Below are 26,845 nucleotides of genomic sequence, written 5' to 3'. Positions count from 1 at the left end.
GAAATGACATCATTTATTTTTCATTTTTGTGCCATAAACAGAGGAACCCACAGATGTCCATGTAACTTTAAAAAAAAAATTATAAAAATTGATACTCTTGGCTTGGGAGAAATAACGATATTATCTTTGACTTATAAAATAATATAAAGGTGCCCAGCATGAGGAGTCCTACTTTTTTTGTGTGCCTTATTATCATTTAATTTTATTGCTCTTGCATGCTCGGTCATGACTTCCATTGAATTTTGTGCGCCAACAAAACGTACGTAACTGCTTGAAGTCACTCATTCGACAAACACATCAGCCAAGACGCGTTTCTGTGTTGTTATATTTTTCCTATGCTGACTTTTACATGCTCGCGATTGTTCCAGAGAGGCTGATTGGACGTGGTTATGATGTGCTGTCAGGTTGTGGTTCCAGATCAAACAACACGAGCAGATGTTGTCGGCCTTGACCGAGGCTCGGCTGACCACCGCCGTCTCTCGTTGCCTTTCAAACAGACCTTATCTTCCTCGGCACGTCGGACGCCCGGGAGGCCCGGGGAGCGAGCGCATGGCTGGATAACACCTGTACGCTGGCGCGCAGCTGCGCACGGGAAGGCGAAGGTAAGCTGTGGAATCATCTGGAAGATTCTCCACAAGATGGATTCAAGCTGCGCCTTTGCGCATGTTTGGATATTGCTTCCATGTGGCGTTAAGGCCGGCCCAGCAATTTGCTGCGTGTACGAGCAAGGTTTAGCTACAAGGTGGAGACGGCGGAGGTTTTCCATTGTCAAATCAATTTCGTGCACTTGCGGATAACAATTACAAATATGTCTCAGGGGCCTTTTAAACTCACGGACGATAGGCAGAGTCTCAGATCACGTGTGTGACACAAAAGGAACAGCAGGCAATGCGGTAATCAATCATCATCTATTATCATAAACTAGAGATGAGCAAGTCAATGAATTTAAATTGACATTGCAATGTAGTAGTAGGAACATTTTCATTTAAGTTTATTATTATTATTATTTATTAAGTTCAATTTTTATTTAAGTCAGTTGGTTAGCTTTTTTTATTTTATGTTATTATTATTATTTATTCAATTAAATGAATTTAAATTGTTGGGGGAAAATGTTAATTTAAGTTTATTTATTATTATTATTATTATTATTATTATTTATTACGTTTATTTTTTATTTAAGTTTCATTGAAGTCAGTTGGTAGTCTTTTATTTATTTTACGTATTTATTTATTATTATTTATTTATTTAGTAAATTGACAAATCTAATAAAAGTAGGTTTTTAAAATGTCTTTGATATTACTTTATAGTTCTTTTGCCTTTATTTTACCATAGACCTAACCTATAAGACCAAAACATGTATGTACTGTCAAATAAATCTGATATTGTTTGTTGTAACATACATTAATTTATTACTTGTTTGCAACAAAACACACACATATACACACACACACACACACACACACAAGGGAAAAGGGCCTTAAAAAATGATCACAAATCAAAATCACAATATTAAGGCTGAAAACAATTCGATTATTTTTCAAAATCATTCCGTTTTATGATAAACTGAGTATTTATTCGTCTTTTGCAAGCCAATTTGGACAATTTATGCTGCCTTTGGGTCATTCCTAGAAATTTGGTTTAGTATTATTTTTTTTATTTATAAATTTAGCATAATTGTAAAAAACATTTTTGTTAATCTTTATTTGAAAATATCTTTTCTTTTTTTACAACCCATCCATTTGTGCATTACCCGGCAATAAAATTATGTGGCCATAGTGGGTCCGAAAATGTGAGTCAAATCTTTATGATGCCTTACTCTAAAAATAAGCAACTATCGTTTATTAAATTTGTGCATCTCACTCTTGGGCCATTATGGGTAATCACTTTTGCTTATCATGACTCACCACAGTAGCGGCGTAACTGCAATGGCTATCAGTAGGTAGAGGGAGGCCGCAGCAGTGCCAAGGCAGCTGTTGCTATGGCAACTGCCTCTCGTCATTAACACACTCACTACACACGACGAGCGAGGCTCTTACGCAGACAAGGCCACTTCTAAGTGCAACACCAGACAACTCTTTTCATTATTGTCAACACACAATCGTCGTAGCGCATTCAAGTGTGCGTCACTGTGCTGTTTGCGCATTACGAATGTTCCGAGGGGTCTCGTGTACCTTTTCTCCAACTCTCGTGCAATTTTGTTTGAGTCTATTTATCATAACGTTTTCTTACAATTATTTTCAAAACCTTTTTATAACACAGCAACACAACGTAGATGTTTAGAGGTCGTCTTAAGCCCGTATTCCACTGAGGGATGAACGTTTGTGACGCTAGCGAATGTTGATTTCACGTCGGGGTTTATTCAAGGTCGCAGAGTTTCCTAAGCATTCTTCAAACCGTCTTACTAGTTCGCTGATGTGATGTGAAATCAACATTCATTAGCGCCGCAAATGTTCTCCCCTCAGTGGGATACGGGTTTTATGAATTAGCCTAACAATTGGCTCGTTGAAATTGTGTTGAAAGCAAACTATTCTGAAACTGAAGGAGATGAGCTCGCTACTTAGCACATTTACAAGCTTGCGACTGGTTGGTAGTTAGCATACTAGCTAGAAATATTTTGCTCACAAGTACGTGAAAAAGGATTAAATTAGCCGGCTGAATCAACTAATCAAAAATGTGATTACAACTAAGTGCTAAAAGCAAACTACTGACGCTGAAGCAGATTAGCTCGCTACTTAGCATAGACACTAACCTGCTAACCATTGCTGACAATAGCGAAACATTTATAACTAGCGCAGCGGTTCATTTTGCTCCCATGCTTAAGACAAGTTGCTAATTACCAAGCTAAAATTCTTGTGTGAACTTTGTGTGCAAACAACAAATAATTTGGTCATAAATGTAGGCAGGTTTAAGATCATTTCATAGTTGGTAATAGTATACGAATTAGCCCACTAGCTCATTAGCCTCTCTAGCTTGTATGGTAAGTGCCATGTACAATGTCTTGGGCATTAGAGAAAGGCAAACAGGTTAGCTTGCTACAGTTTGTTGACAAGTATTCGTTAGCATAGTAACGAACTATCTTGCTATGGTTTGTTTAGCAGTTCCAAATAAGATAGCTAGCATGCAAAATAGCTTGCTACATTTTGATTACTCATAAAAAGTTTGGCTTTGCTTTGACCTTGCAAAGTAGCTTGTTAATTAGCACATTAGTCACTTTTCCAGGTTTTGCTGACTAGCAACAGAAATTATTATTATCACATTTCCGCTATTCATTGTATGTATTAACTAGCTTATTTTATTTGGTCAGAGCCCAAAGTAGTGTACATTGTACTACTGTTAAAGTTTATATTTCAACTTTGACGAAGAACCAAAGTAGAAAGTTCAGCTGTCACCAAAGTCATAAAATGTCCTCGTTGAATGTTTACCAAACGTCACTGATCGATCCAACCATTTTTTCTACCGAAAGCCACAAATGTGAACCTCATGGCGCGGGGAAGGAAAATCCCCAATTGCCAAAGTGATTAGGGTGTCACCTCAGGGTGATAAATGTCTAACCAAAAAAATCTGTCTTATCAATTCTGATTTCTTGACCTTTTTTTCAATCTGGGTGAAGTCACATTGTTAGCGAGTCCGTTAGCATTGTTAGCTCATTACATGTCTGTTTTTTTTTTTTTTACAACAATGACTGTAGTTCAAATATAAATGATGTAGAATACATCTGGAAAATATTCATGGCGCTTCACTTTATAGTGCTGTTTTAAAATGGAATATATTCTTTTTTATTTTCCTTTCAAACTTCTACCTACTACATCCTGTAAGGACAACGACCCTTAGCACACTGTGATATCAAAAGAGTGGCTTGAGGACAGCTTTGAGAATGTCCTCGAGTGGCTCAGCGAGAGTCCAAACTCGAATCTGATTGAACATCACTGGAGAGATTTGATAATGGCCGTGTCCCCATCCAACCTGATGGAGCTTACTTTGTGTGTAAGTGTCGTTTGTCAGACTCAAAATTGTATAGTGGTAAGTATGCTGGATAATTAGAAAAAAAAAATGTTTTTAATACTAAATAATTTTCACTGCCATTGACGGCCATAGATGTTAGACTATTTCTATTAGTTTAACATTTTTGTTCCACTTTTGTCAACAAGAATATGAAAACCTAGGAAAAAATTATTGTTATCATTTAGACCAGATATAAAATTTGTGATTAATCACAAGTTAACTATTGAAGTTATGCAATTAATTACAATTAATCTTTTTTTTTTTTTTTTTTTTTGAAAAAAGATTTTAAAAAAAGAAAAAAAAGAAAAGATTATTAAAAATTAGGTCGTCAGGCGATTAAAATGTTCAATTATAATTAATTGCATGACTTCAATAGTTAACTCACAAATTTTATATCTGGTCTAAATGTACAATATTTTTCCCCCTAGGTTTTCATACTCTTGTTAACAAAAGTGGAAAAAAATGTTAAACTAATAGAAATAGTTCAAATGAATTTTTGACGTCTATAGCCGTCAATGCCAGTGAAATAGTTAATTAATTGTTTTTAAATGATTAAACAATGCCAAATGAACAATAATTGGTTAATAAACTTTTCTTTTTTTTGTTATAGGCAAAACCATTGGAGATTTGTCTGCTGCAAGATAAATGACCTCACCACTCGCCAAAGTGGCAGACCCCGTCCACTGTATACACACCTACAAGTGAGTGTGTATAATCTACGGAAACACTCTCAACGTTGTGTTGACACCGCAGGTGATTTGTGTGTCTGCACGGGCTACCGTATAAACTCGTTTTAATTCTCCCCGCTGCCGTTAATGCCCGTCGGCGTATTAAAGTCGCTGACTAATGGCCCGCTGTTCTGGTGCCCGATGACGTCTTAAAACGAGCCCTGCTTGGCCTGCTTTGTCTCAACTGGCACGTGAAGTTACTAGAGTACGAATGCCATGTTTGCATATCAGTTAACGATGTCTGGGTTGACCAAAATGGCAATCGAATTAGAAAATATAGGATGAAAAGAAATTGATTTCATCCACTTTTACTTAATTGGTTTTAAGGATCTGAATATTCCCGGAAATCCACGTCAGACAAAATGTGATAATTATTAAGTGTCCTTTTTCCTCACAGAAAGAAAATATTTTTTCTAAGCAAGGTTAACATTAAATAAGATAACAATTTTAATAATGAAATCATTAATATATATTATTTTATTATACAGTTGTGCTTGTGAGTTTACATACATACCCTGTCAGAATTTGTAAGACATGTGCCATACTTTAAATAACATGAGTGAACAGGAAAAACATATTCATTTTATTTTTTTTAAATAAAAGTTTAAGGCTTTTCAAAATAGCACAATCAATAAAACATGGTGGGAGAAAAACTTAATAATATGGTGCCCAAAATTGACAGTATTTCACAACTTCTGCCAGGTTATGAACACAACTTATACAGTATATTTAAAATGCGTAATATATCACAATAACATAAACTCTAACAAAATTACAGTATGAAAAACTACAATCACATGAGGCGTGTATTGGAGTCAGTTTAAAATTATTTTCTTCACTAAACATCTGCAGTCTTCCCTAAGTGTTAGTTTGTCCTCATCACAACCTCACATGGTAATTATTTTGGAATAAAAAAATCTGCAAAATTAGTAGTTTTCTGTCAGTGTATTCGACGACAACAACAACAACAAAAACAGCCATCTTTTCCTTGTCCCTGCTGCCTTTTGCACATTCTACATGCAGTTACATGCTTGCGCCACTAAGGGGCAGGCTCCCCCTGTGACAGGCAGGCCGCTGTCAATGTTAGCCGCGCAACTGCCGGCACGGAGCTGACTGACACACTGACACGTTAACACCCTCCGGCAGCGTGTGAATTACACTCCATTGTGTTGCTTTGCCGTGACGCGCTCTTCTCTCCTACGTTATATGCATATGCGCGTCCACATCCGTGTGCGCGTGTGTCAGAGGCCTTTCAATGAGCGCGTGCGTGACGGCGTCAGTGAGCTTTCACTCCGTTCCCAGAGTCAAGTTCCCCAATCTCATTTGAAGTGTGTGTCGCCTTCAAACGCATACACACATTCCCCACTCGTGTGTCTGCTGCTTTTTTTTTTTTCCCCCGCCCTGTGGCGACGCGGGCAAGTCTGAGCACTCTCACCAGCTCGGTCGGCCTCCCTACAACGCTTTTTTCATTGGATTTGCCCCTCGGGGTTCTTTTTCGGGAACATCTACCACCAACGCGGCGTGCTTGTGCGTGTGTGTGTGCCCTGACCTGCACTTGAACCTTCACCCCAGTGTGCCTGTGGTGTTTCGAGAGAGCTGCCACACCAGGCAGAAGTGAAACCTGTGTGTTGCTGACTTGTGTGCGTGTGCATGTGTGTGCGTGTGTCTATGTACACGTTTGTGCCCACAGACGTACCTCCGTTGCATCTCTGACGCCATCTTTCTCGTTTTCTTCCTTCAGTGCGGTCACAACTACGCGCACTTTAGCAGTCCCGCGAGGTCGGAAGTGTCTCATGTTCACACACGCAGACACACGCGCGCGCACACACGGGTTCAGCATGGAGGCCTCTTGTGCCTTGCTGCAATAAAGAGAGCACACGTTGTCTTTTTTTTTTTTTTTTTTAACGTCTATGAGATAGTCGAGTTTGTTGCTACTGCGTTTTCACACGGCCAAAGGAGCGAACGGTCTCATTGTGAAACCGTGACAGCGACTTTCAATACACTCTCAACAGTTTTTTTTAGAGGGGGGCGAAAAAGAAGACGGTTTTAGATAGGGGTGGGAATCTTTCAATGTCTCACAATTCCGATTTTTGGGTCAGCGATTCGATACAGAATCGATTTTCGATTAAGAGCGATTTTTGATTCAAAAATGATTTGATTGACTGATTTTTGCTTCAATCTATAGATGTGCAAGGAATCGTAATGATCTACTCTGACTCGCTAATGCTAATTATCACTAAGGCACTTTTATCACTCAAAAGAACGGCTCCACGCTGAAAAAAAAACTTTTATTGGAATAACTTGATCGTGACTTTTTCCTTCTACTCTCTAATGTGGCTACAACTTAGTGTGCCCCTCAGTGGCCAAACCAGGTACAACATGAACAGCACTCTAAATAAAGGCACACACAGACAAAGGCAAGACAGTATAAAATAATTTAAATAAAATCGATTTGGGGACATTTAAAATTGATTTTGAATTGTACTAAATGAGAATCACGATTCTTATGAGAATCGATTTTTTTTTCCGAAAACCTTCGCAATGTAATATATTTTAGAATGATTAGGGGTCTGGCTTTTATTTTTTACCAAAGGATAGTAAAAAATGTTACTAATATTTTTATAGTGCAATTTTAAATGGCAAAATTAGCACTCAAACGAGAGTTTACATTTTCCAGATACGACGCTGCGTTTTTATTGCCGATTGTATTTTTGTACATGAACGCGATCATTTCCGTTAACGCAGGGACTAACTGTATTTTCTCTCTGCACCATTTGTTCTGTCAAAGGGCTGAGAAACTATTAAAATGTGACAGAAAGACAAACACAGCGGGGGAGGGGGGGCTCCGAGTGCACTCGTCGCTCGCTACGGCGCAGCTGAGCGCCATCCAAGCCGCTGATGGACTTTCCAGCCAATCTCTTCTCGGCTTTCCGCCGGCCTGCCAACGAGCACAGAACAGCCCCCGTCTCTTTCCTGCCGCTGGCCGCTACCTGGGGGGGCAACTAGAGTCAAACTCGGCAGGGGAGGTAAAGAGGGAGAGGAAGGGGGGGTCAACGGGAAGTGGTATGTGGGTGGCAGTGCCAAGGGAGTGCGGAGGGATGGGACGAGGAAGGTGGGCGGGGCACTCAAGAGAGAGAGAGAGAGAGAGAGTGGGAAGAGATTTTGAAATGTTTTTTTCCCATCTTAATGTTGCAATTGCGATTTAATATGTGATTTTTTTTTTTTCAAAGTCCTCTTCTCATGTATTTTTTTTTTTTAATCAAACAAGCAAAATATCTGATTTTGACTTCGGGGGGGCTGAGAATGAGGGAGCCCGCCGGCCTGGTGGCTTGACAGATGCCAAAGTCCAGACCCGCAGAGCAGGAAGTCATTCATACTGAAAAGTGCTTGTTAGCAGCTGTCTACAGTCGCTGTGACACATCAGCTCTAAATCTGGAAGGTGGACAAATGTTTTGTTTTTGTTATCTCAAAGGAGACAAATTGAGCATTTTTTTCACAATTTAGTACAATTTAAAACTGTTCATTGGTGTTTTAATAACATGTCTTTGGCATGTGCAGTGAACTTGAACCCACTTATTTGCGCTTTGGTGTATTTTTTTCCTTCTTTCTGCAATGCCCAAAGATGCCACAAGATGGCTCCAAAGCTGCGGCTAATAGGAAAGTAGTAGTTGACGTCGTGGTGGAGATGCAGTTTTGTTCTTTTTTTCCCATAAATAATCTGTAAAACATTAATTTTAAAAGGAATATTGTAAGAGGCATTTGAAATGTGTAGCTGACGGTCACAATCGTCATGGTCTACATTTACCTGCCATAAATAAGATAAGTGGTCCTGTGGCACCATGACTTACAAAAAGGTCAAAAAATGAAGAAAGTACTGCAATGAAAAAATGATTAATGTGTTATATTTCTTTACAATATGTTCTATGCAGCTCCACAAGTCTAAATATGGTATTCTGTTTAATATTGTGTTAGTGGAATATGAGCTAAGCAGCTAAATCCAACAGTTTTCATCAATATCAGAAGGCGGCCATTTTGCCACTTGCTGTAGAGTGAAAACGATCCTGAGTTAACTGTTGAAGTCATGCGATTAATTACAATGAACAATTATAATCACCTGACGCGATTTGAAAAAAAAAAAAAGAAGAAAAGATTTTGTAAAAATTAGGGCCGTCAGGCGATTACATTTTTTTATTTGTAATTAATCGCATGACTTCACTGGTTAACTCACGATTAATTGCAAATGTTATATCTGTTCTAAATGTACAATCAAAAAATTCTAGGTTTTCATACTCTTGGTAACAAAAGTGGGAAAAAAGAGTGAACTAATAGAAATGGTTCAAATTCATTTTTGACGTTAACAGCCGTCAATGGCAGTGAATGAATAAAAAAAAAAGATTATTAAAAATTAGGGGCGTCTGGCGATTAATTTTTTTAATCGTTATTAATCACATGACTGCAATAGTTAACTCACGATTAATCACAAATGTTGATATCTGTTCTGAATGTACAATAAAAAAAATCAAGTTTTTCATACTCTTGTAAACAAAAGTAGAAAAAAAAGTTAAACTAATAGAAATAGTTAAAAAATCATTTTTGACGTCTATAACCGTCAATGGCAGTGAATGAGTTAGGTAACAGAAACTACGTTATGTTTACAAAATGAAGTATAGCGGGGATCCACTCTTACAACTTTTCGTATAAAATGCTATTAAATCCATGTCGTTTAAGCCGCAGATATACCGTAACCCTTCACTACAAATGAGGATGCACTTTCCTTGTCAAAATCTCTCCGCGCAGCGAGCAGTCAAATGGGGGCCGACGCGTCCCACCCCTGCTATTAGTGGTGCGACACCCGCTCCAATCAACTTCATGTTCGGCCAGACGAGCACATCAGCTCAGCAAACAGCCACTTAGCCGGCAGGCTTGCGGCTTGATGGAAGTCAGCAATGCGAGTGTGTGTGTGTGTGTGTGTGTGTGTGGGTGGGGGGGGTTGCTCACATGAGTAATGAGAATGGATGGGGAGGGAAAAGTTTGGGAGGTGGGGGTCTCGTTGGCAAGGAAATGCCGCTGTGTGCCAGAGAGAGATCTGCTCATCTCATTGCCCTCTCAAACACTCGTACAGTGCGGACACATGCTCACTCTTAAAGCCACTTCCTGCGCACAGGGCATGGGAACTCCCCTGATTCCCCCACCACATTACCCCCGGCCCCCCTCCCCTTTTCTCTCCCCTTGTCCTCCGCCCACTCGTTGCTCTTCCTCCACATCATCCCTGTCCTTTCGCTCACCCCCTTCCCCTTTTCACCCCCCCCCCCCCCGTTGCATGCGTCGCCCTCCACCGACCACCGTTGACCGAGAAGAAACGATTTTGAAAAATAAGATAATTGTGACCCCCCCCCCCTTCCACCTCTTAACTCATTCACTGCCATTGGCGGCTATAGACGTCAAAAATTCATTTGAACTATTTCTATTAGTATAAAAAAAATTCCACTTTTGTTAACAAAAGTATGAAAACCTAGAAAACATTTTTTTTATTGTACATTTAGAACAGATATAAAATTTGTGATTAATCATGAGTTAAGTAGTGAAGTCATGTGATTAATTAAAATTTTAAAAAATTAATCGCCTGACGTAATAAAAAAAAAAAAAGATTATTAAAAATTAGGGGCGTCAGGCGATTACAATTTTTAATCGTAATTGATCGCATGACTTCACTAGTTAACTCATGATTAATCACAAATTTTATATCTGTTCTAAATGTGCAGTTTAAAAAATTCTAGGTTTTCATACGCTTGTTAGAAGTGGGGAAAAAATGTTAAACTAATAGAAAAAGTTCAAAATAATTTTTGACGTCTATAGCCGTCAATGGCAGTGAATGAGTTAATATTATGTTGTCGTTGAGAGAAATGAAGCCACCTGCGGCCATCTTATGTTGCCATTCACGAAGCCTACCTAACTTGACTTGACTTAACGTTATTTTCTGCCTCTATGGTGAAATTATTCTATTTATTTGTGGGGATGGAGACCAGCTCGCAAAAATTAGCATATAATTGATTCCTATTGAAATGCAGAAATCATTAAAAAAAAAAAAAATTTAAATCCCAAAAATTCTACAAAAAACGCTGATAAACCCCCAATCTATGTTAACCCCCCCCCAAAAAAAAGAAGTGAAAAACAAATCTGTGAATGCCAACCTACAATTATGCAAAGTCCACAATATATAAAAACAAAAGCCGGATCAACCGAAATGAATCATGCATTCTACCACATCTCGATGTCTCGACGTCGATTTGAATTCGATTAATTGTTCAACCTTAACCGAGGAGTCTCCTCATACTGATTCCTTCCTCCATCTGTGTCCAATTTATCCGGCGCTAATTTGTTTTTGATTCCCGCCGAATTAGGAAAGCATCGCTCTCTCTGAGGTCGAGTGCGCATACATGCACATGCACATTTTTTTATTGTTTTATTCCATAAAAGTTCCTATAAATCACTTGATATTAATCGGCCCCAGACGGCCTCTCCCTCCCTCCCGCCCCCTTCTCCCCCTCGCACAAACACAGACCAGATGCATAGGAAATGGGATGGCAAAAAAGGGCACCCAAGAGACGGCCTCATTTTTTTTTTTTTTTGTCTCTCCTCCTCCCTCCTCATTCCTTCTTCTCTGAGAACGCTAGTTCACGCGGCAATGCCCGGACCCCGCCGGGTCTCGCTGAGGACATAAAGCCCCCTCAACTAAATTAAAGTTTGGGAGAAACAAATGAAATAATAAATACTTAGACCTGTGTGGGATGGAGGTGAAAACCTCAGCGGTGAATTCATGCACAGCTGTTGTTGAGTCAGTACGCACACACTCACACTGGAGAAAGGTTACGCTGCTCAGTTGTTGCACCTGCACAACCGAACCCAATCTGAGGCCTTTTTTTTTTTTTTTGCCTTATCTCAGCACCGCATCCAAACTGACGCTTGTCGCCTGCAACAAGTTGTCAGATTACGAGCTGACAAACGGTACTGACGCATTCTTGTCACGCCGTCCTCGACTCCTCGGCCCTGTCCATCTGATGTTTCGAGGTCATGAATTCATTAGCGGCATTGAAGTGAACTGAATCGAATCGTTCCACTTAAAAATATATTGACATACGTGTCGAATCGTCTTTTTTAGAGAGATACATCTTTGAAGGAAAGGCTTACAGCAACCTACCTACCTACTTAATTGATATACATGTCAAATCTCGGCATACAATCCAATACATTTACAGTATCGAAATATATATATATATATATATATATATATATATATATATACTAGCTTACTATACTAGCTTCTGTACATGTCTACTCTGTATGTATACGTATCGTTCCTATAGTAGTCTGCTCGCGAGATGGGAGGGGTAAGATGGCCGCCCTGTCGCTTCAATGGCTTGCACGGTTGGGGGTGTGGGCTAATGGCTATGCAGTAGTATATACAAATCAGTGAGACGAACACCGGAGAAGTGACAATGGCGGGCGATTACAGTACAACATCACGCAAAACATTTGGCTGTAAAAGCTAAGGAGGTTGCGCAAAACGACGGCGACACGGCTAGCTGCCATTTTTTTGACAGACTGGCGCGTTTTAAAATCTTTCCACTTTGAAGCCCGGTTCCAAAAGTGATCGGTTTCGAGCCGTGTGGACGAACTGCCCAAACGGTAAGAAACTTGTGCGGATACATTGAGACGTGCTTTCGTGTGGACGGGGCCTAAGGCACACCTGTGCACTAATCAAGGTGTCCAATCAGCATCTTGATATGGCACACCTGTAAGGTGGGATGGGATTATCTGGGCAAAGGAGAAGTGCTCATATAAATAAATAATTAATAAAATAAAAATATCTCATGACATCATTATACTCCTTGTGCTTGATGTTTTGTTATTCTTGGCATTCGCCGTCTTTATTACAAGAAGACAAATAACATGGAAATCACGATTCTCTGTTGACCAATCAACAGACTGTGATGTGTGTGTAGCTCTGTTTAGGAGAAATTTTCCAAGGCCCCCCTCATAAGAAGATTTCAACATACCATGCAGAGCCCCTAAATCCCATAGAAATTAATAATTATTATTTTAATGTTGAATTTGACAGTGAGCAAAATCCGAGGGGAGCATTAAACGTCTTCACAGTCTAAGCTTGCATCTCAAGGCAAAAAAGTCAGGTCACTTGTACCTATCTCAAGGTTAAGATAAGCACAAAAGATGAATAACTGAGGACCGGTTCCAAATAAAAATCTGCGAAATCCGTGAGTTGCGCTTTAAAACAGCAGGGCGGAAAAAAGAGGACGTAATCGCGCAGTCCAACACACCTGCACTCTGTTGGCTCGCTCCGTCAGAGCGAAAAGGGTAAGTAACCACCAGAGAGAGAAGATCTGGACGCAGGCAAAAGTGAATTATAGCCAGACATCGAAGAAAGGGAGACAGGTCAGGGAGGGGAGGGGAGGGGAGGAAGGAGTGTATATGGATGTAATGTTAGCGAGAGGATGACTTTGTCCCACCCTGGGCTGGCAAAGTAGTGAGGCGGCTGCAGCTGAGAGTGAGAGAGAGAGAGCAAGAGTGTGAGAGAGAGAGTGTGTGTGTGTGTGTGAGAGAGAGAGTATGTGAGCGAGAGAGAGAGAGAAAGTGTGTGTGAGAGAGAGAGAGCGAGCAAGCGCGTGAGAGAGAGTGTGTGTGAGAGAGTGTGTGTGTGTCAGGCAGAAAATGTGAGAAATGTGAACGTTGGCGGACGCGGACGAGTGGGAGAACGTTGGTTTTCAGGCACGCAGGGACAGCCTGCAGAGTTCTGCCAAGAGAAACACGGAGCTGTGGTGCATATGCAGGAGCTGTGAGGGATGAGAGGAGGGAAAGGGTCGAGAGAACGACTGCGTGTGTGTGTGTGTGTGTGTGTGTGTGTGTGCGTGTGTGTGTGTGTGTGTGTGTGTGTGTGTGTGTGTGTGTGTGTGTGTGTGTGTGTGTGTGTGTGTGTGTTTTAACAAGACGTGGGCTTCCCTTGGGCACTCGGCTGGCCAAAAGATGAGCACGATATGAGGAGACTGATGAAACGGACTTTAATGATAAACATGACATACAGTGGGTTTAAAAAGTCCACACACCCCTGTTCAAATGCCAAGTTTTGTGATATATATAGGGATGGGCGAGTACTCATATCAGGTATCGGGCCGATATCGGCCTTGTTTAAGGTATCGAGTTGGCGTGGAGGCTGGCATCTGCTGGCCATAGTTAGTGGGTGTTTGTGGTTTCACACCAAAAACGTAATAAACGTCAATTAACGTTTTTGGCGGCATTCATTTGTATTTTAGTAAACGTCGTTGAACGTTTTTGGCGGTAAAAGAGTTAAGGCCAAAAAAAATCTGACATTAAGTAAGTCGTCCTCTGCAGTAGTTGGCGCTATACTATGGCAGTTTGACACATTGGCGAATCCTCTGCATCAGAAGGAAAACATCTTTGTACTTTTTCTTCTTTATGTGAATGATATTACAACTATTTTGAAATTGTTCAAATTTATTTTGTTTGCAGATGACACCACTTTATTTTATCCCGGGGAAAATATACTGTATATAATGTATTACAAGTAATAGAGAAATAGTTTCAGAATATGATGAAGTCATTGTGTTAAATGAAATTTTATATTATCAAAATCGAAAATTCCGAATCTATGTTTAAATAAAATGAAGTATTAAAAATTTTTTTTACGTTGGAACGTAACTATTACGGTACACAACCTGTTCTGAACACAGCCACAACCCCATTTATAAAAGGGTGTGCACACTTGTGCAATCACCTTTCTCCAGTTCTTTAAATTTACTTCCCCTATGAGACCACAAAATGTAAAGAGTAAAAGTAAAAGTTCATCCGTAAACAAAAACCATCTCCAGTAAACAAAGTAATTTGCCCTCGCTCACTCCCACAACGGCCTGCATGCACACCACCACACTTTCCCAACATCTCCTTTGTCCAATAACGAGCGCTGCGGCGCTGTCAGCCGGATAATATTTCGTCTGCGTGGAACGATAAGGCGGCGAGGGAGCCAACGGCCTTTTGCCAAAATCCCGGGCCCAGATGTCCACTCTCAGCCATCCCTGCTGACCAGCGCCTCGCCTGCCAGCGCTCGCCTGCATATCCCCACTTCGCCGAAAATATGTAAATATGTTGACTCGGGGAGATGTCCTCTCCTCTTTTTCGACCTTGTAGCACTTTTGGAGAGGAGGCGAGACGGCGGCCGGGAGACAAAACAGCTCCAGAGCGCCATATAAGGGCCGGCTTTGGGCTGCGGCACCGGCTTCTCATCACTTTCTACTCCGCTGGGCCATTACACGAGCAGGGGAACCGTGCAGGAACCCTCAGCTTCAAAACTTGGACACGCACATATGCGCACACACACACACGTGCGCGCGCAGGCGAGATGCGCCGTTCCGGGTGTGGCATGGAAACGCACACACAGGCCAATGTACACTGTGTTCCACACTCCAGTGAAATGTTGCTTTTTATTGTAGCTCAACTAGTTTCGCTTTGTAAACACGGTGGAACGAGATGCAGAGTTATAAAGTTAGAGTCGGCGCTTTTACTCCAGTTTGGCTTTAAAACACTTTTACTGCACTGGGCTAGCGGACCTGTATTTACATTTACAGCGTTCCCTCACTTTTCGCGGCTGATACGTTCCATGATCAAGCAAATGGTGAATTTACACAGAGGCTGACTTTTTTTTAAAACCCACATTAGATTATGTTATGCTCACGAATGAAAATCCGTGATAGAATGAAGCCACAATAATCGACCCGCAAAGTAGCGATGGAACCGCTTTCGAAATGAAATCTTGTGGATGTAAATGACAAAAAGTTGTTTTATTTCAATAGGCCCGCACAACTCTATATACAGTATTTTGGTTATTATTGCGTTAGTGGAATATGAGTTAAGATGCAAAATCCAGCAGTTTTTATCAATATCAGAAGGCGGCCATTGTGCCACTTGCTGTCGAGTGAAAATGACATCACAGTTTCTCAGGTAACAACCAATCACAGCTCAGCTTTAGAAAACAGGTGCGCTGTGATTGGTCGTTGAGCCCTGAGCAACTGTGATGTCATCTTCAGTCGACAGCCAGTGGCAAAATGGCCGCCTTCTGATATTGATAAAAACTGCTGGATTTTGCTGCTTAACTCATATTCCAAAAATGTAATATGAATCAGAATGTCATGTTTAAACTAGCGAGGTCACATATAACATATTATTGTCAAGAAAAAGCAACACTAAGGAACTTTTAGTTAACGTTGATTATGGTAACGCCGTGTGGACAAAAGCGGTATTGTTATGTCTGAAGGAAGACCACATTTCCTATGAGGACAAGCGCATTGGGTTGTTGTTTAACTCACTCCAATGAGTGCAATCCAGGCCAGGCTTGACTGTCCTTTCATCCGGGGTAGGTTTTGACGTATGCCATAAAGAAGTCAGCACAATTGTAGTTTTTTGTGTGGCAGTGTTCCTACCATCCTCCTCAAAGTTGCTTAGTGCCAATAAAATTGAGACAGACCCCCTCAGGCCATGGCAAAGGTACCATTCAACTAGTTTGAAGTCGATGTTTCATCAGAAGAGTTGTGAAAATATTGTATTAAGGTTGAAAAGTTCCCTAGTGCTAGTTTAAGGTTGATTTCCCCTTTAAGAAAAATGTGAGGTCAAAATACTAGATTGGAATTTAGGTAAAAAAAATTAAAATAAATAAGTTGTAGTTTTATGACAAAAAAAGGCAAGAAAATGTCCGATCAGATCATTTTATAATAATTATTTTTTTTTTAAATTCAAGAAAAAAAATCCTAATGTTGCTTTTCAAGTTGCAATACTCCGAAACTTGATATTAATGAAAAAAAGTTGCATTATGAGGAAAAAAAAGTAATTGTCTTTCATAAATGGGGAACAATATAGTTTTCCAAGGAAAAAGTTATCACAAAAAAGTAATTACGATATATTCTTGGGAGGGCAGTGTTTCAGGAAAAAATAGTCAAGTTGTGGTTGCAATTTCATAAAAGTTTGTTATGAAGAGAATCATTTTCTTGTTGAACATGTTTGCCATATTGTGACCGGAACAAAAATTCTTATAGTGAGCATGTTTCAGTGTATACTTAAAATCTATTGGCCAATAATTTTTTTTTAAAAAAAAATCTTAACCCCACGTCGATGTTGCCCCCCCATTGTGAGTGTGGCATCGCCTGCTTGGAACGCCAGCGCAGATGTATGCCATCATGACAATAAATCTCCGTCCCCCCCCGGCATGTAACTCCGCAGCGCCGCCATATTTCACAGCCGTCATCGCCTGTGTCGCTTACACAGCCGCTTACGTGTTGCGCGTCGCTCATGTGTGCAGCCGCTGAACTCTGCGTGGCCTCTCGGGCCCCCATCGTTCGGAGACGGAGAGAAGACAGAAACCTCACTCGCTCTCATTTTCCACAACTCTACCTCTTGACTTGGTATTTGTGGTTGGCGCAGTGAGTGTGTGTGTGTGTGCGGTGGGTAAAGTCATCCAGGCCTCTCTGGCTTGTGGTTTGGGTCTGTTGGTGAAGAGCAAGGGTGAGGGTGGCGGAACATTATGGCTACCACACTGCCACAGACATACTGGCACCACTGGCCCAGTTCGACTTCCCCTTTCCAAGATATAGAACCACCACTTTGTGTGTACGTGTATGTGTGAGAGCGTTTCAGCTTCCTGGCACACGTCGTGACCTTTCGAACACGTCCCTGTTTGTGAATCTTTTCATTCGTGTGGGTGATTATATTCTCAGGGCATTGAATCTATAGGCCGTGACAGGGCTTTTCCACAGCGGGACAACGAGGCGCTCTAAAGCGGTTACACCAGCCCGAAACACACATCCACACATTGGATTTCATGTCAGATGGGTTTTTTTTCTCTCGCTCCTACACTTTTTCTACACGGCGTGCACACACTCACGGCAGACAACGAGGCACTCTAAAGCAGCTATGTTAGCTAGAAGCCCCAGTCCCCACACTGGCTGTCAAGCCGATAACCGCTAATGCAAATACAGACGCTTCAAGAGATGCTTGACTCATTTAGCCATTTTAAGCAGTATAGATAATATTTTGTCACTTTTAATGTCCAATCAATGCCTTTAACTCACTCACTGCCATTCACGGCTATAGACGTCAAAAATTCATTTGAACTATTTCTATTAGTTAAAAAAAAATAATCCACTTTTGTTAACAAGAGTATGAAAACCTAGGATTTGTTTTTTGTACATTTAGACCAGATATAAAATGTGTGATTAATCATGAGTTAACTATTGAAGTCATGCGAATAATTACATTTAAAAATGTTAATCCCCTGATGCCCTAATTTTTAATAATCTTTTCTTTTTTTGAAAAAATATTATTTTATGAAGAGAAAAAAATAAAATGAAAAAAGATTATTTAAAAAAAGAAAAGAAAAGATTATTAAAAATTAGGACATCGGGCGATTATTTTTTTTTATTGTAATTAATCACATGACTTCAATAGGTAACTCACGATTAAGCACACATTTTATATCTGTTCTAAATGTACAATAAAAACTTTTTTTTAGGTTGTCATACTCTTGTTAACAAAAGTGGAAAAAATGTCAAACTAATAGTTCCAATGAATTTTTGACGTCTAAAGCCGTCAATGGCAGTGAATGAGTTAACACCACATTTTGCCACTTGCTGTTGACTGAAGATGACGTCACACATGCCAAGGCAACAGGTCATGACCAATCATGGCTCAGTTTGCAAACGTCACATGACCAAACCCAGAAAACAGGTGAGCTGTGATTGGCCGTTACTGGTTTCCTGAGCAGTTTGTCCAATCATGAAAGACAGGAAACAAAAGAGTGGTGTTAAGTTCAGGAAGTAGTCGAGCTCAAAACTAACCGAATCTTAAAAAAAAAAAGTCAACATTAAGTAAAAAGTAATTATATGGAAAAATGTATCACATGACTAGTGTATACTGTAATTCCAGCCTGTTCTCTGAAAAAACAACTAAATATGTCTCATCTTGTTTTGGAGTTGTCCCAAAAAACTCATAGCACTTAACATGATAATTAACTCTTGGTCTCTGTCCAATGAAAAGCAAAACAGCACTTAAGCACACATTCATGCATGTTAGGAGAACTAAAGAGTCTCAGTTGTCCATACGTAGGCGATATATATATATATACTGTATATATATATATATATATATATATATATTTTGTATTGTTGTAGTACAGATGGCAGTAGATCACTCTTGCCAACTTTGACTTTTTCTGTATTTTTCTGCAAGGGAGTTTGTCTCCATCCCTCCCCGGGGGCTGCCAGCAGTCTGGGCACTCGTTTCACCACTTGGCCCTGAACCCGGCAGGATGTGGATGATCCAGGGTGTGTGTGCGTGTGCGCGCGCATACGCCTCAAATCTTTTTCCTTTTTTTTTCCCCCTCTCCTTATTCTGATTTTGCGTCTTGGCTGACTTTTTTACCTCTCGAAGAATTTGGAAAGGCTGTGAGACCCCCCCCTTCCCCCTATTGACTTTGAGCAGCACTGCCTTTGTCTCTCTCTCTCTCTCTCTCTCTCTCTCTCTCTCTCTCTTTCTCTCGGCTGATTCCTCCCTCGCTCCCTCTCAGGCCCATGTCTGCTGTGGCTCCTCGCTAATAGATTTCATATGTTGCTGCAGTTGACATCAGTCTTAAACTATTCTACATGTGATCCCAGATATTTCCTCAGGAAATCTGTCAGATATTTATTGAGGGCTAATAAAACAAACTTGCATGTCCTTCTACCTTCGAACGATCTCCTCTCGCTATTCTCTGCGCGGTTCTCAAGTTGATTCTATTATTATGACTCCAGCTTTCTAACTTGGCTTTCTTGCTTCCTTTTTTTTTTTTTAATGGAGACAATTTCCTTCCATTCATAAGAAGCCGGCTGGGTCAGACGAGCGCATAGGTTGGGTCTGTGTGGGGCTGCTGGGGGTCTTCCCCTTCCTCTGTTTCTTTATTCTTTATCTCCACCGTACATGCCATAATCAGCGTTTAATACTCATACTACATGTCTTATTCATATAAGTATGCACTGCTTACTTTGCATTCCATTTAAGTTCATTTATTACCAAGCCGCCTGTATGTGGTGCTTTTTGTTCTGAGACGTCTATTAAAGGGGGGTGTTTATTTTTTTTCTTCAAGTGGGCTACACATGGGGACTATTTAAGTAGGGGGCCTCTATTTGAGGAAATAGAATAATTTTACAAGACACTTAAAAAACGTTTAGATGATAAAAATGTAGAAATCTCTACATCAATACTCTGGCATATTGGGGCATATTTATTATTATTGAGCCGTATGAAAAACAAGTGTCTGCATTAACCATGGGTAGAAAAAGAAGGGGAAAAAAGAATAGTTGATCTACATGAAGTTTTCATTACAAATGCAAAGTTTTAAAAATGAATCAGAAGTTTTGTTGGGTTTCTATGTGATTTGTGACATTTGATTAGAAGAGAAAATTGACAAATAATACAGCAAACTCCACCTCCATCGTAGGTTCCATGTTTACAGTCCCACAGTTTCATGATTTTTTTGTTTGCTTAGTTAAGATGAGTACGAAGAGCCCTGACTGTTTTACTCTGACTGCACCTGTCAGCTTTTCTCTTCCCTTTATAGTAGCGTGTGCGGACCCTCACACTCTACGCTTTCTTCGAGGAGGGGAGTGTTGCAGTTACGCTTTGGGCCAGAGGTGGCAGTCATGAGTAAAAAAGTGACAAACGGCACAAAGATCCTTTGATAACTCCATTTTGGTCTAACTCACACTTATTTGGTTTGAGCTAGTCTAAACTTGAAAGAAGAACAGAGAAAACGTAAGGACACAACATAGTTTTTGTTGAACATTATATTTGCTGTAATCCTGCTTTTTATGCCTACAGAAAGCAAATGCTGTAGGTTCATTTTATAATGTACAATTGTGACATGACAAGTTATGTTTGTTAGTTTGGAAAAATGGAATTTGTTTACTGTAAACAGAGGGATCGACACATTGTTGCTGTTAAGATGGAACCCTAGTGCAGCAACTACAATGAAAACAGCATAGGCCCCAGAATTGAGCCCTGTTGAACACCATACGTTCCGTTATACATGTAAATCCATATTGCACATATTCCTCCAACTACTTTTTTTTATTTTTTTGCTCGACATAGTATGAAGGGATTGTAATAATAAAGAAATCACATCAGTCACAAGTCGACCACTGAGCGCGCCACATTCCCTGCGGCAAATAAAGGCCAAGCAATGTAGCGTGATCACCAGCAGCCAAATGATGGCCAATCATCATCATGGATCATTTGAATCGTGTGTGTGCGTGTGTGTCTTGACATCCGCCGAATTCTCGAGACTGATTCACCGCACCCCTGGGTTTCAATCGAACCCAGGTTAAGAATCGCGGAAATAGGGTATTTCTATATTACACATTTCACTTATTACGTGTGGAATATAACCGCCGCAATAGAGAGAATTTTACTGTACATAAGAGAAATTTTTCCTGGTAAGTGGTTGATTTTTCCAAATCAAAACAACAGCGGAGGTATTCTGATGTTTAATGTCAAGTTAATAACAAGTGATGTTGCACAAACATTTGCAATAGTGCTGTTTTCCTTCCACCTTTCCAACTTCCAGCTGCCTGCTGCGTGTCAGCCTTGTCAGGCAGGTGATGGAGGCAAGCCGCCATGTGGCTCCACCGCCCTCCGACGTGTCCCGTGACGGGCCTCCGCGTTCGGCGCGCCCGGGGCCTGCCGCTGCCTTATAAAGACAGGTATTCACACTTGGCGCAAAGTGCTGCACAGTGTTAAAAAGTCGACAGGACGCCACTGAAACCACGCCGTGAAAAGTCGCAGATTGAACACGCGCCATGAAAGGGAGACGTTTCAAAATGCTTTCAGGCTAGCGTCGAGCTACGAGTTCAACCGACCGTGTGTGCGCTCACCTGCTCCTGATTGTTGCCTTCCTCACCTGCCCCTCATTATCCCTAATTACCTCCTGTATTTAACCTCGTGTCTCATTGTGTCTCATCATCAGTCCATTGTAGCTTCTCGTCACGTTCTAGCATTCCTCGTTGTCACCCCTGACTCATAATTAACTTCCAACCCGTTGGACTTTCGACCTTGGCATTTCGCCGCACGTTTTTGGATTCGGCTGCCTTCGCTGACTGCCTTTACCCTTCTACTAAACCCAAGCAGTGTGTTTTTAGGTCCTACCTTACATCCTCTTCTTGACAGGGTAGTTTGACCAGGATGGGGTAGATACCACGGACTTCCGGCTCCCGGGTTTCTCACAACACTCGTACCCTCCCACCCTCTGCGCCGCCCATCGGCGGACGCACGCGGGGCGTCTCAGCTCTCTGAAATCGGACGGCTGAGAAAGACACGCTCGCACCCGTCGACGGGAACACGCAACCGAGGGGCACAAAGGCGGGAAGCGCAAGAACTTGGACGGAAACGAAGCTGATGCGTAAAACCCGGAAGTCGGAAGTCCCGCCTCCTCCGTGGCATATATCCGTGAAGTTAGCGTAGAGTAGGGTTCAGAAATGAGTACGATTTAAGTCATTTGTTAAAATATATATTTACTTATACATTTATGTTTCCAGAATTATTATTTACACATGTACACATTTTTTATTTTTTGTTTTTTTAATACAAGTAGCTGAATTGATGCGTTAAATCTGCTGTTCTCATTCACTCGCATTTACCTAAAGTTCTTATTGCTGCTGGAAACGTAAATTTCCCAGACGGACTCATCCCAAAGCAGAGGTGGGCATCGAGGGCCGAAGTCCTGCAGGTTTTGCATGTTGCCCTTCTCCAACACAGCTGATATATGATCAGCTCATCAGGAAGCTCTGCATAAGCCTGATAACGATCCTGTTGATTGGAATCAGCTTGTGTTGGAAGCGAGAAACTTCCAAAATCTGCAGGACTCCGGCCCTCGAGGACCGAGATTGCCCACCTCTGTCCCAAAGGGATCAATAAAGTCAAGTCTCAGCTCATGAGTGGTTGGTGTTAGTCAGCTGATAAAGTTTTTTTTTTTTTAACCAGCTTTATTGAACCATAGAATAAGTACAAAACAGTATACCCGAAATAAACAAAATGAAACATTATATTAGTATACTAGTGTCAAATATAAAGGAAGCAAATCAAAACCACAAAAAAAAAAAACACGATAATGCCAGGGGTTTCCTTTATATCCAAATAACTTATTTTTTGTTTTTTTACAAATATTAACAGTTATCAGAGTCTTTCTGTTATGAGAGTCAATTATAAGGCGTCAGGAAGTGTTGCCGTTGTAGCTGCGTGTGTGATGAGTAAACGGCGTTGTTCCACAACTTAGAAATCCGTCTCCGTCCTGCTTTCTCATCTTATAAAGAGCGTTCCATTAACCACCAACGAACCCTCGCGTACCTGTCTGTGATTTTTATAGTGACAGATGAAGCTAGATTTTGTAGTTGTTATTTTGGGGTTGCTAACCTTGCATGTTGCTATTTTCTTTTCCCCCAATGCTATCAAAATCATTATCCTTGAACCCAAGTATAAAATGGCTTCTGACTCCATACCACAGCATACTAGTGGGTGTCTTGGCGGGTTTGAGTGCATAACATAAAAATAACTTTTCTTTGATCATCAGGAAAGACTTGTCAAATCATGTCGTTTTTGCTATTCGAATCCCAAGTGCTAAAATTGGCAAATTCAACCCAACATGGATCAAGTCGTGTAACTCCAGCCCCCATATTGAGTACAGTGAAACCTGCCCCGCCTACAGAGTGATCCCCAGAGATGAGATAAGGACGTACAAGACCATTCCTTAGTGAAACCATCATTTAAAAGAGTTGAAAGTCTGCATGTGATTTATCAGCGGTACCCTTTTTTTTTGTTGCTCCGGCTCTTTGTCACTGCCCAAAAGAGTCGTGATGGAAAACAAACACATCAGCGTTTGGCATGGTGAACCCTGATCACTGCCCTCCCTTTCTCCCCCCCCTTCGCTGGCTCACTCTTTCATCCTTCTCCCAAAAGTACGCTCGTTATGTTCTTTCTGGGTCCCCCTGGCTCCAGTGCCCATAACTCACCCCCGAGCATCAACAGCACACTCTGGCTAACCTTTATAGCGCTGCCAGAAAAGAGAAAGCGAATAGTTGCAAAACAAGAACATGACGACAGACGAGACGAGCGGGACCCCCCCCCCCTCCTCCCCGTCCCGCTCGGGCATTGGGAGAAGCTGCGGGACAGCTTGATGGATGCTCGCGGGCTCAAAGGGTGCCACGGAAGCAAGGGTGAAGGTTGCGAGGCGGGGATGACGAGGACCAGTCGGAGATAGCGCTGGCAGAAGAGGCCATCGTCTGCGTGTTTTTTTTGGTTTTTTTTTTTTTCCATTTGTGTCGCTTCCGTAATGCATCCCATACTCAGTGCCACTATCAGAGAGAGAGTTCAGCGACTCTCTGCTTGCAACGGGGCCTCTGTTTTTTTGCCTCCTCTATGAGCTTGTGACCCACTGGGACCTCAAATGCAACATTTTCTTGAATGTTAAGCTTTTTGTGAGGATTTGGATTAGGAGGAAATGAGGCTCGTAATCGTTCAGGTGCACTCAGGAGTGGTGCAATAATGTTCTTGGATTTATTTTGGCCTTTTTCTTTGTATGAGTAATGACACACTAGTGGGCTTGGAGGTCTGTTGCAAGCAAGGATGGTGGAAAATCATTTAGAATGAGAATGAACTCATCTTCAAACTCCTTCAATTATTTTTTATTGAATATCTTGTTGGAACAACAGGCTTTTTTTTTTGTTGCCTCATTAATTAAATTATATTTTATATTTTTTTTATTAATTATTATTAGCATCATCATTATTATTATTATTATTATTATTTAATATTTATTGCACAGTAAAATCTCAAACAAACGAAAAACTATTGAGGGCTTCCAGGGTCACTGTCCCGCTAGTTCACGGATTTCTTTTGAGTTAATAACTTATTTTGGTGTAACCCTCATTTATATTGGGTGTAATTCCACTGTTGACCAATAGATGGCGGTACCCTGATTAAGTTTGTGACTGTATTCATTTGAAAGGAGAAGAATTCAATAAGAAGTCTTTTAGTCCAGTCTAGTTTTGGTTGAAGGGACTGAATATCATTTATTATAATCCTGCTTTTTATGCCTACAGAAAGTGACGGCCGTAGCTCATTTTATAATGTGCATCTTTGGGTACGATTATTGATGTATATTGTGGGCAAATGTTCTAGTTTGGCACATTTTTGCGCTCTCTCAATTTATTATAAGTGTTCAAATGTGATTGTACAATTTTAAAAGTGTGCTAAAAGACCGTAAATGCCATTACAGCATGCCTAGCTAGAGACGAGACTATACATAGGGTAGCAAATTGCGGCGGTGGTCTGGTAACCTGCGTTTGTATTTCCCATTATTACTTGGGCTATAAGACAGAAGTCAGCACGGACGAACTCGCAAAGTCCACACAGGAAGGAACTTGAACCTGGAAGCTCATAACTGTGAGGCAGACGCGCTAACCACCGGGCCATCAGGCCTTCACACACAGCTCCCGTCTGATATATTTATCCACTGAAGGGGTACGTTCTCCACTTGGATTCATTGCTCAGTGATGACAGTCATCACTGCTGGCACCTTCTTCCCCCGAGTGCAACCATACTACGCAGCCCAGCGTCGACCCGAATATGTTAAACAAACTACAGGCTTGACCTAAATGCTAAATAGAGTGTTTTTATAGATGGCTCATTGTCTGTCAGCCACTTAAGATACCAAAATTATGGCCTGTTTTTGAATGAAATGCGAGTGAAGTGCAGTGTGCGCGGCAACTGCGTTCTGGCTGCGGTTTCCGTCCGAGCGTCTCCGCGCATCGCCTTCGTCTCGGGGCGACTCGGGGGCCCGCATAACAAAGGGAGTGCTTGGAAAGCGGCTAATGCGCAGCATTGTTGTAAACGAGTGTGACCGAGAGGTTAGATACCATATGGCAATGAAGTCATCTGGCTTGGCCCTTCTCTGGAAGCCCCACCCGGGTCCGGGGGCCGAGCGAGCGGAGCAAACACTTTTTTTTTTTATCGATTATGATGAGCACCGTTTTAAATCAAGCTCCCCCTCGCTTCCCCTCGCCTCGGCTCTCCTCATTTATTCCAGCCCACTCCAGGGTATTCTCTTTTCTTGGCAGAACAGTCCGGCAAGCCACCTGCAAAAACCAAAGCCTAACCCGCTTCACTCCCACCTCTTGATCGCACACACATGGATGCACAATACAACACTTGCTATCAATCAGACACGCACAGACATTGCAACATGCGTGCGTGTGTATGTGGACATTCCCACTTGAGACACTTTTATAACTAACTTCCAAGACATGTATTCTTTTTTTATCGGGCTCTGTGGTACTTTTCCCCTCTTAAATAAGTCCATGAGTTCAAGCTGCGACAAAAACAAAACAAAAGGGAAATTGTGTTCATTAGGGGTGTTAAAATTAGTGCACTATTTTTTTTGGTGCGAAACAATTTTTAAATGTGCAGAATTTCACAGGTTACTTCATGTTAAAGATTAGATAGATCTTAATATGAAAAAAAAAAACGCCTTCTAGTGGCAGAAAAATGACCTCAACACAAATCAATATCACACTCGTTTTTTACAGTACAGTTCATTTTTCTAATTTTAACTTAATTTTATAGATTATTATGAAATTACTGTATCAATGACTAAAAGATGCAGCCATATTTCTATTAGTTTAACATTTATTTCCACTTTATATGTTAACAATGAAATGAAAACTTAAAAAAATAAATATTTATATATACATATATATATATTTATATATATATATATACTGTATATATTGTGCATTTTAAACAGATATAAAAATTTGTGATTAATCGTGAGTTGACTATTGAAGTAAATTACGGTTAAAAAATGTAATCGACTAACACCGCTAGTGTTAACATCAGCATGTGTAGAGGGTCGTACAAAATTTGTTCGCCATCTACACTAGGTCAAAACACGTCGGACGTGGCCAAAAGACATCACTTCAGCTCTTCGCTGATTGGCTCTTTCTATTTAGTTACTC

The 26,845-nt window shown here is 40.9% G+C and overlaps 1 long non-coding RNA gene across 5 annotated transcripts in view; it reads left to right on the top strand.

The window, feature by feature from the left end:
* The window catches only part of LOC144052677 (uncharacterized), a 55,051-nt gene that overhangs the window by 15,263 nt on the left and 12,943 nt on the right, over positions 1–26,845 (top strand). For 2 of the 5 annotated variants that reach the window (XR_013294268.1, XR_013294265.1), the window contains exons 3-5: positions 498–602; positions 4,613–4,703; positions 21,406–21,541. This is a non-coding gene — a long non-coding RNA (uncharacterized LOC144052677). Of the gene's footprint in view, positions 1–404; positions 603–4,612; positions 4,704–21,405; positions 21,542–22,004; positions 22,345–26,845 lie in introns of those variants that run through there. The other 3 variants (XR_013294266.1, XR_013294269.1, XR_013294267.1) reach the window with 3 other exon arrangements.

The sequence above is a fragment of the Vanacampus margaritifer genome, chromosome 5 (assembly GCF_051991255.1).
Source record: "Vanacampus margaritifer isolate UIUO_Vmar chromosome 5, RoL_Vmar_1.0, whole genome shotgun sequence".
In the NCBI taxonomy this organism is placed as follows: Eukaryota; Metazoa; Chordata; class Actinopteri; order Syngnathiformes; family Syngnathidae; genus Vanacampus; species Vanacampus margaritifer.
The sequence above is the reverse complement of the archived record's forward strand: the minus strand, read 5'-3'. Positions and strand labels throughout refer to the sequence as shown.